Raw genomic sequence first — 10650 nt, forward strand, 5'->3', positions numbered from 1 at the left:
TATTAGAACAACAGTGAACATGGTTGAGCAAGGGTTTCTGTGTTACGATGAAGCATCCTTTGGTTATATGGCCAAGAGTGGTATAGCTGGATTTTGAGATAATCTAGTCCCAGCTTCCTGAGGAACCACCACACTAATTTTCATAATAGCCATGCAGGTTTGCACTCCCATCAGCAATGAATGAGTGTTCCACTTACTCCACATGGACACCAGCATAAGCTGTCACTTGCGTTACTGATCTTGGCCATCCTGACAAGAGTAAGATGAAGTCTCAAAGTAGTTTTTATTTGCATTTCCCAATGGCTAGCATTGCTTTAAGTGTTTCTCACCCATTTGAGTTTTCTCTATTGAGAATTTTATTTAGACATGTATTCCAGTTTTAATGGGGATGTTTTCTTTTTTTTCCCCCCGGATCTGAGGACCGAACCCAGGGCCTTGCGGTTGCTAGGCAAGCGCTCTACCACTGAGCTAAATCCCCAACCCCAATATGGGGATGTTTTCTTAATGTCTTAGTTGTGGTTTCTATTGCTGCAATGAAACACCATGATCAAAAAGCAAGTTGGGTAGGAAAAAGTTTATTTGACTTATACTTCCATATCACTGTGCGTCATCAAAGGAGATTGAGACAGGAACTCAAACAGAAACCTAGAGGCCGGAGCTGATCCAAGGGCATAAAATGGTTCTGCTTACTGGCTTGCTCTTCATGGAGTGCTCACTCTGCTTTCTTATAGAACCCAAGACCACTAGCCTAGGAATAACACCACCCACCATGAGCTAGGCCCTCCCCTGACATTGTTAGTAATAAATACATTATACAGCATTTTTCTCCGATGAGATTACTTCCTTTCATATTGCCCTAGCTTGTGTCAAGCTGACATAAAACCAGCTAGGATACTGTGTGTGTGTGTGTGTGTGTGTGTGTGTGTGTGTATGTGTGTGTGTGTGTGTGTATGTGTGTGTGTGTGTGTGTGTATTAGTTCTTTATACATTTTGGTTATTAGTCCACTATTGATATGTATTTGGTAAACAAACAAACAAAAATATCTTTTCGCATTCTGCAGGCTGCCATTTTATTCAATCACAACATCCTTTGCCCTGCTTTTCTGTTTCATGAGGTCCCACTTACTGTTTTTAGAGCCTGTGCTAATGATGTTCTGTTTGAAAGTCTTTCCCTGTGCTAAGGAGCTCAAAGCTATTCCCTACTTTCTCTTCTGATAGAACAGAAGTGTGTCTTGTTTTGTGTTGAGGTCTTTGATCCACTCGAAGCTGAGGTTTGTGGAGGGTGATTAAGTATGACTGTATCTGGATTTGTCCTCATGCAGCCACCCAGTTTGACCAGAACCATTTGTCGAAGTTGCTGTCTTCTTTCTAGTATGTATTTGTGACCTCTTTATCAAAAATCAGGTGTCCATAGATATGTGGATTTATGTCTGGGTCTTCAATTCCCTCTATTGATGAACATATCTGTTTTTGTGCCAATGTCATTTTTATTTCTATAGCTCTGTAGTGCAGGTTAGCTCAGGGATAGTACTACCTCCAGAAGTTCAGGATTGGTTTTGGCAGGTGTGTTTGTGTGTCTGTGTGTTTGTGTGTCTCTGTGTGTGTGTATATGTGTGTGCGTGTGTATGTGCATGTGTATGTGTATGTTTCCATATGAAGCTGAAAATTGTTCTTTGAAGATCTATGAAAATGGATCCTGTTGGGATTTTGATGGGGATTGCACTGAATCCATAGATTGCTTTTGGTAGGATAACCGTTCTTACTATGGTATACCTACTGACCCATGAGCATGGGAGATCCTTTCATCTTCTGATACCTTGTTCAGTTTCTTCAGTGCATTGACATTTTTATCATACAAGTCTCTAACTTCCTTGCTTAGAGTTACCCCAAGAAAGTTTATATTATTGGATGTTATTGTGAAACGTGTCATTTCCTGATTTCTCTGTCAGCGTGTTTGTCATTAGTATACAGAAGGGTTACTGAGTTTTGTGGGTTAATTTTGTATCCTCCTACTTTGATGTAAGCATTTATTAATTGTAGGGGTTTCCTGGTGGATTTTTAGGGTTCCTTATGTACACTATCACATTATTTGCAATAAAGATATGTTGACTTCTCCCTCTTCAATGTGCGTCCCTCTGATCTCCTTCAACTGCCTTATTGCTCTAGCTAAGACTTCAAGTGTCCACTGAAAAGTCAGATGTATTTCTTCTAGACAGCCTTTATATGTTACTTGGTCCTTTCCCCTTACACCTTTTAATATTCTTTGTTGTTGTTTATGTTTAATGGTTTGATTTTTATGTGATAACTTATTGTTTTGATTTAGTCTATTTGGTATTCTGTGTGCTTCTTGTATCTTATAGGCTGAAGTTTAGGGAAAATTTCTTCTATGATTTTGCTGAAAATATTTTCTGGGTCTTTGAGCTGGGTTTCTTTTCGTTTCTCTATTCCTATTATTCATAGGTTTGCTCTTTTTACAGCATCTCAGAATTCTTAGATCTATTGTACCTGGTGTGTTTTAGATTTAGCATTTTTTTTTTGACAGAGGTATCCATGTTTTCTATTCTCTTTAATGCCTCAGATTCTCTCTCACATCTCTTGCATTCTGTTGGTGAGGCTTGTCTCTGAGGTTTCAATTCAAGTTCCCAAATTTTTATTTCCATATTTCTCCTAGTTTGGACTATTTTTTTTAAAAATTATTTTCACTTTCAGGTCTTTAATTGTTTTATTGTTTTCCTTCTACTATTTGTGTTTTCATAGATTTTAAGGGACTTATTAATTTCCCTTTAATGACCAAGGTCACATTCATAAAATATTTATTTAAGGTGTTTTTCTCATGCTATATTGTGATATGTTATAATACTCAGGATCTTGTGGTAGGACTTCTGGGCTCTAGTGGAGACATATTGTCCTGGCTGTTACTGATTTTTTTTCTTTTAATTTAAATAACACAACTTGATTTATTTTTTAAAAGTCACATAGAGAATTGGATCCCTGAACTATATAATCCGGTTTCCCTAGAGCAATACAAGTAATAGAATGGACACATGTTACAAGGGAAATTCATTGATTTGACTTACACGATATAGGTGTGTTGCTCAGTAATGGCCGTATGCACACTGTACAGGCTGAGAACCCATGCATGCTGCCTTTCAAGTTCTGATCTGATCCTAGAACCCTGGATAGTTCCTGGAGGCCTTTAGGTCTTCAGTCCACGCTGGAAAATTGATAGGGCTGAGAGTTGTGACCTCTCCTCTCTTGTTTAGCCACAGAGTTGATGCACTTACCAACAATAAGTGATGGAATCCAGGCTAAAGAACTGATTTTCGGTTCATTCTTCTTTACACGTTGGATCCAGCCAGACAATACTGCAGGCTCTTGGAAAGGATCTCGCTCTCACAGTTAAACCAGAAAACACCCCCACAGAGTTACCCAGAAGTACATTTTGTAAGTGATTCCTGATCCATCAAGTTGACAAGAAAAATTTAGGACTACTAGTCCACCTTTTGCCAACATAACATCCAATACAAGATTATTTCATGATTACCGATTTTATTTTTAATGCTGACATCTAGGTATTTGGATTTGGGAAGATTGTTAATTCTAGGAGCCGATATCTGGTTCTTCCCTTTTTGGAGTGGGTATTTTGTTTCTTGGTTTCTGTTGCTCTCAGTTGGACGGGTGTTTTGTTCCTTGGTTGTTGCCCTCTCTGATTCTCAGAAGAATGTGTTGTCTGTATGTTGACAGGTAGCAAATTCTTTTAAGATTCCAGGTAAGATGTATTTCTAGATATCAGGAGCTGACACTTAGGAATGGGATTAGACTAGGAGGGCTGGGGCAGGAGGAAGGAAAGCAGAGCTTTTCTCTGGTCCAAGTTCCAATGTTGATAAATGATCACCCAGTATGTCCAAAAATCTGTCAATGGTGGCTTCCTCCTAGAGGATCTTTACAGCTGGAGACTGCTCTCTCACAAGGACTAGATCACCCTTGTCCCTGTGCTGTAGTAATAAATACAGTGAGGTGCTGGGTTGAGGTGGTTTTTGGTGACGCTCCATCAGATAAACTATCTGAACCCAGATTTTCTTGTATGTCTATTGTTTCCTCAGTGTCTGCCTTTGCTTTATCCCTCATTGTCCATAGCCATGGTTCCAGGAGACACGCTATGGTGGAGATGGCACAAAATGATGTGGTTTCCTGAATTGATTGGGTCTTCTCTTCATTCCACAAATCATACACACACACACACACACACACACACACACACACACACACACACAAGTACACTGTCATTGTCTTTATGCACACCAGAGGAGTGCATCAGATCCCATTACCTACAGTCATAAGCCACCATGTGGTTGTTGGGAATTGAACTCAGGACCTCAGAGCCATCTCTTCAGCCCTAAATATGTAATCTTCATTCATTGTTATCATGCCTATATCATGAACAAACTAAAAAGAGTTTTATTTAACTTTTCAGTAATATTTTTCTCAGTCTGTCTGAGTAATAACAAATGTCTTCTTAAGACAAATCTGACTCAAACATTTCATCCCCTTGTTGATGCTGAGAGTCAATCAGATACAGAAGGATTCATCCTGATTCAGCAGGCCCAACAGGTTTGCATGGGGTTACAATTTGCAAAACCAACACTTCTAGAATCAAGAAGGAGAACCACTGTGCTTTTATGGAGTAAAGGGCTTGGGTATAACTTCTGTGTGAGAATCCAGGTGGCCAAGCACAATGACAGAATAGGAGTTCCACAGCTGTTTCCATGGAGAAGCATCAAACACTGACAATTCCAACATATGGAGTCTGGATGTCGAGCAGAGAAGTTACATCTTATTAATTAATAGAAAAAATAGATGTGAAGGCAGTCTAAGGAAATCAGTTTTATTTTAACCATCCCTCTTCTCCACCAAGGTGGCACAGCTTAGTGCCAAGAGAGACCATTTCTCAAACAGATGAATTTAACTGTTATAGATCTCATTAGAAGCCAGGAAAAAAATCTAACCTGAAGAATAATAGCATCTTCTTGAAAAGAAATCAAACGAACAGGTATTAGCACAAGACAGCTCAAGATCAAGTTCTCTGCACAAAGCAGATTAATTTTTCCCAAGGAACAAAGGGCAGGGGACAAGAGACAGAGATAGAGGATGAGGGAGAAGGGGAAAGGAACAAGGGAGAGGGGAAGAGATATTTACCCTGGAGGACAAAGGGCAGAGTATGGTTAGAGAGGTGACCACAGTGGCCCTTCGGCAAATGGCAGTTAATAAATGAGAAGGGGAAAGTCCGTGTTAGGGCGAATTGGTTCGTTTTGATTGGGCATATTAATTAGGTGAGGCAGCGATAACCTTTGGTTGATGAACTTCAGCACTTTGATGGCTGGACTTTGGTAGTCAGCCTCAAGAAGAGGAAGTGGTCAAATAAGAAGACAAACCCTGATAGCTAGCTATAAGAGTGCAGTCTAACGGTTTTTTAGTGAGAGAGAGGGAATGGGGGAAAAGCAAGACTTGTTCTAGCCAACTTTGTCATGCTCAGGCCAGCTAGGGTCCTTTCACATTTAAAGGATGGATAGAATTCAGGTGTAGCAAAGAAAGAAGATTGAAAGTTTACTGGCTTACAAAAGAAGTCTTGGCGAGGATTCCGCAAAAACAAATACCAACGAAAAGATGTCACAGAAGCTGTCCAAGTTTTGAATCGAGGTCAGCTGGAGGACACGGAAGAAGGAAAAGGTCACAGGAGGAAAATGGGATTAATCCTGTGGCTAGAGAGGAAAGCTGAGACTGAGGGGAGGGCAGAAGCATGTGAGGAGGTTTGGAAACAGCTCGGGCTGTTTTCCAGGTAAGGGCTCTGAGGCCCTGCAGTAATTGAATAAAACCTTGGCCAGGAGGGGGCAGCAGACACACATCGATTGCTGGAAACAGCAGGGGCTCTGATAGGGAGGTGGGTTGAATCTATGGGTGTTCAAAGAATTGTAGCCAACCAAGGAGACATGAATGATGGGGCCTTGGTAATGCGATCACCTCGACTGCACAGCTGTATAGAAGTCAATGACAGCAAGGTTTCTAGAAAGATTGAGACAAGGGTGTGACCAGGGATTTTGGAGAAACGATGCAGAGGAACAGTGTGTGAGGTTACGTGGGCAGTGGGCATGGAAACGGACGAAGTGGGGATAGAACATTTGAAGTATGACAATGGAAAGAAGCTGATGGTAGGACGGTCGTTTACAAGGAAGGTACAGGAGATAGATTTATTTTAACCTTAATATTCTATTAAACGAGTTCAGTGGAATAATCCCACGAGGAGAATACAGGAAGGCGACAGAGACGGAAGGGTGCTTCTGAGAGGAGTCGGGATATGAACAAGCATGCTCATGGAAGGTATGCAGGACAATAAGATTTAGTGGCTCGTTAGTACCAAGTTTGGCTCATAGACCTGCACTCCCAATCACTGTGCAGTCTTGTACTCCTTGCAGTATACTCAATAAATTTATTCTACTAAAAAAAAAAGAGTATCTATATTGGATAGACCAAGCTATATTTTAATATTCATTAGTTATTAAGAAAGCTTAAATCATTACCCCAGACACACGTGTAGAGAGATCATGAGGTGAGCTCTCCAGAGAACCTTAATGTACTTTCCACCTTATACATGAGCATGTGACTCAGATGTACAGTCTCAGCTGTGTTCACTTTGCACTCTCTCAGACTTTTATGTTTTGTTTGTGTATTAAATTTTAGGTGCAGTGGATTGAACCTGGGCCTCACGCATGTATGCAAATGCAAAAAAAAAGCCTGCTGATTCTGAGAGAGGGTCTTGCTAAGATTCCTGGGCTAGCTTTGAACTGTGGCCCTTCTGCCTCAGCCTTCCAAGTAGCAAGAATTACAGGTTTGGGTCATTAGCCATAACCCTTTTACCACTTAAATATTATTAATTACATAAAATAGTTTTTTGCAGAACACCTAATGACTACTTTTCAGCAGCGTCTTAGTGGGGTTTTGTTTTTGTTTTTTAAGATATTTATGGATAGCTTTTGGGGACACTTGGCAGGATTTTGACATTGGGCCAGGGCAAGGAAGTTAGCTCAGGCAGTAATCTGATTTTAGGCTAGAATGAAGAAGTAGGCTTCAGGCAAGAATACGACTTTGGGCTAGGACAGGGAAGTAGGCTCAGGTATCTTCCTTCTATAACTTGCCTTGGTCATGGTATTTTGTTACAATGACAAAGAAATAGCTAAGACAATTACTCTGCCAAAAAGAGTGAAGGGATTTATTTTTGCCTCACAGTTAGAAGAGGGGAGGAAGGGGATCCATTGTGGCACAGAAAGTAAGAGAACCCACAACAGTAATAGTGTTTAGTGAAGGAGTCTCTACCTGGGAACAGTTTGCAGGGCCAGTTCTCACGAGACAGATATAACTTTGAAGATGAACTGCTTCTGTCAGGCTGGTCACAACTTTTTTTTTTTCCAGAGCTGGGGACCGAACCCAGGGCCTTGCGCTTCCTAGGCAAGCGCTCTACCACTGAGCTAAATCCCCAACCCCCGTGGTCACAACTTCTAAAGGGTCCACAGCCTCCACCAATAATATATTGAATGAAAAAACAGGCACTCAAAAACACGAGGCTCTGAAGGATGTGCCAGATCCAAGCCATCTCTCCTATCACCCAAGTATTTCTAAGCCAGAGATTTAACCACTGCTTCTTAATTTCAAATTAATGATTCTGATCATTAGAATCACTTTGGGGAAACTTTAAGCACTAACAATGCTCCAGACTCATCCTTGGAGTTTCTGAGAGAAACCTAGTTCAAGTGGCTTAGCATGAAGCCACCCTCCCCCGCCCCTTTTTTGGTTTTAAGGCATTTATTGTCATGGCAGAAAGTGGATGTGTAAAACCATACCCTATTTCTCAGGGTGGGCCTGAGATTAAATATCTTTTGCAGGGAGGAGTGTCTGGGAAGGAAAGGTTCCAGTCCTTTAGGTACCTCATTAAACTGGAGATCTGTCTTGAGCCTACATGACGACAGGTCACGTCCTCTACAAGTGGAGGAGCTTGGGGCATTTCCCTTACATGACTGATGGCCACAAATCTATGGGGGCGCTGTGCTAGTGACAGGGACCTGGTGCCTGGGAACAGGCAAAGGGCCTACTGTCCCTTCAGGGTCTCCAGTGCTTTGAGCCTTAGCTCAACTGGTGACTAAGCTACCTTTCATGGTCCCACATCTCACCCTTTTACTTTTTTAAAGGAGTGGCATCACTGGCATGACTGTGTCATTTGTAGTGAAATTTTTGGGTGGGGTGGAAGTATCAAGCACTACACATGCCAGAAGGGTAGCACAACTAAGTCAGAGGGGTAAGGAGGGGTGAGGTGTGGGTTGGGAAGACAAGGGATTATTGGACCAATTAATTGGTACTTGGGTTGCATGGTTTGTGAGGGTATTAACAGCAGCTTTAAACAACATTTGCTTAATCTAGATAGACATCATGTTTTCCTTACTATCATGCAACTTTCCCCAAGTTCAGTAGCCATTTGACTTTGGCAAGAGAGTTCATCTGTAGCTGGAAGTTCTCAAGTCTGTCCTCTGCGGGTCTCAGCATGTGTCTCAGGAGTCTTCAGTCAGATGAGGTGTCTGAGGAAGGCAGCTTTGTTGTCCAGGCAGGTCCTAGGAGGTGGCGTTCAGTCTCAGCTGGATCTGTGGGAGCAGCCCTGTCCTTTTCTTTTGTAGAATTAAGCCTGTAGGGGAATCACAACCGAGGAGCAGAACCCCAGCAACGGGATGTCTGCATAGGGTGGGTTGGTTTGCTTGGGAGCACATCATGGTCTGTTGTTATGATCCTGGACAAGCAAGGGTGTTTGAGGAATTTAACCCTGGAAGGCATCCTTTAAGTCTGCTTGGGATGGCTGAGGAAGGAAATATCATGATAATCTGGGATAGGCAACAACAGTTTGTCTGTGAAAGAAAACTGATTGTTAATTAGGGATTGAATAATGGTTATCAGTATAATTGCTTTGACCTGTGGGAGTACATTAAGTATGATTTTTGAACCTTAAAAGAAATCTTAAACAAATTGAAATTTTTTTTTTGGACACAAATCACTAATGTTATAGGATGATGTCATTATGCAGATGAAGGCAGGTACAAGATAGAATGAGGCGCTTCCTGGTTGCTGCCGCCACAGAGAGCCCGTGGGCAGCACCCCGCTAGCAAACTTGAGCCTCGGGACCACAGGTAAGACCAACTTGTCTGCTGCAAGAAAACTGCCTGGTGAAATCGGGACACACAGAGGCAGAACTCCTCTAGGACCGGGCACGTCCTGTGTTTACCGGAAGTCCCACACCCAAGGATCCCGGCCCGCAGCAGCTCTCTGCTCCCAGACCCCGTGGGAAAGAGACCTCACCGCCTGGTCAGGTGGGCACTCCTGAGGCTGCAGAGCAGAAGAGACCACCAACACTGCCCACCCCCACCCACATCCCTGGCCCAAGAGGAAACTGTATGAGGCCTCTGGGCTCCCGTGGGGGAGGGCCCAGGAGCGGCAGGACCCCTGCCTGAGACACCGCTGGAACCTGAAGGAAACAGACCGGATAAACAGTTCTCTGCACCCAAATCCCGTGGGAGGGAGAGCTAAACCTTCAGAGAGGCAGACAAGCCTGGGAAACCAGAAGAGACTGCTCTCTGTACATACATCTCGGACGCAAGAGGAAAACACCAAAGGCCATCTGGAACCCTGGTGCACTGAAGCTCCCGGAAGGGGCGGCACAGGTCTTCCTGGTTGCTGCCGCTGCAGAGAGCCCATGGGCAGCACCCCGCGAGCGAACTTGAGCCTCGGGACCACAGGTAAGACCAACTTTTCTGCTGCAAGAAAGCTGCCTGGTGAACTCAAGACACAGGCCCACAGGAACAGCTGAAGACCTGTAGAGAGGAAAAACTACACGCCCGAAAGCAGAACACTCTGTCCCCATAACTGACTGAAAGAGAGGAAAACAGGTCTACAGCACTCCTGACACACAGGCTTATAGGACAGTCTAGCCACTGTCAGAAATAGCAGAACAAAGTAACACTAGAGATAATCTGATGGCGAGAGGCAAGCGCAGGAACCCAAGCAACAGAAACCAAGACTATATGGCATCATCGGAGCCCAATTCTCCCACCAAAACAAACATGGAATATCCAAACACACCAGAAAAGCAAGATCTAGTTTCAAAATCATTTTTGATCATGATGCTGGAGGACTTCAAGAAAGACGTGAAGAACTCCCTTAGGGAAACACAGGAAAACATTAATAAACAAGTAGAAGCCTACAGAGAGGAATCGCAAAAATCCCTGAAAGAATTCCAGGAAAACACAATCAAACAGTTGAAGGAATTAAAAATGGAAGTAGAAGCAATCAAGGAAGAACACATGGAAACAACCCTGGATATAGAAAACCAAAAGAAGAGACAAGGAGCTGTAGATACAAGCTTCACCAACAGAATACAAGAGATGGAAGAGAGAATCTCAGGAGCAGAAGATTCCATAGAAATCATTGACTCAACTGTCAAAGATAATGTAAAGCAGAAAAAGCTACTGGTCCAAAACATACAGGAAATCCAAGACTCAATGAGAAGATCAAACCTAAGGATAATAGGTATAGAAGAGAGTGAAGACTCCCAGCTCAAAG

General features: G+C 42.7%; 1 long non-coding RNA gene across 1 annotated transcript; it reads left to right on the forward strand.

The window, feature by feature from the left end:
• Positions 1–4717: 4717 nt before the first annotated feature.
• LOC134486725 (uncharacterized) lies at positions 4718–6947 on the forward strand. The gene is made up of 2 exons (XR_010066097.1): positions 4718–6375; positions 6736–6947. It is a non-coding gene; the product is annotated as an uncharacterized LOC134486725 (long non-coding RNA).
• The last annotated feature ends 3703 nt before the right edge of the window (positions 6948–10650 follow it).

This window comes from Rattus norvegicus, chromosome 4 (assembly GCF_036323735.1).
Source record: "Rattus norvegicus strain BN/NHsdMcwi chromosome 4, GRCr8, whole genome shotgun sequence".
In the NCBI taxonomy this organism is placed as follows: Eukaryota; Metazoa; Chordata; class Mammalia; order Rodentia; family Muridae; genus Rattus; species Rattus norvegicus.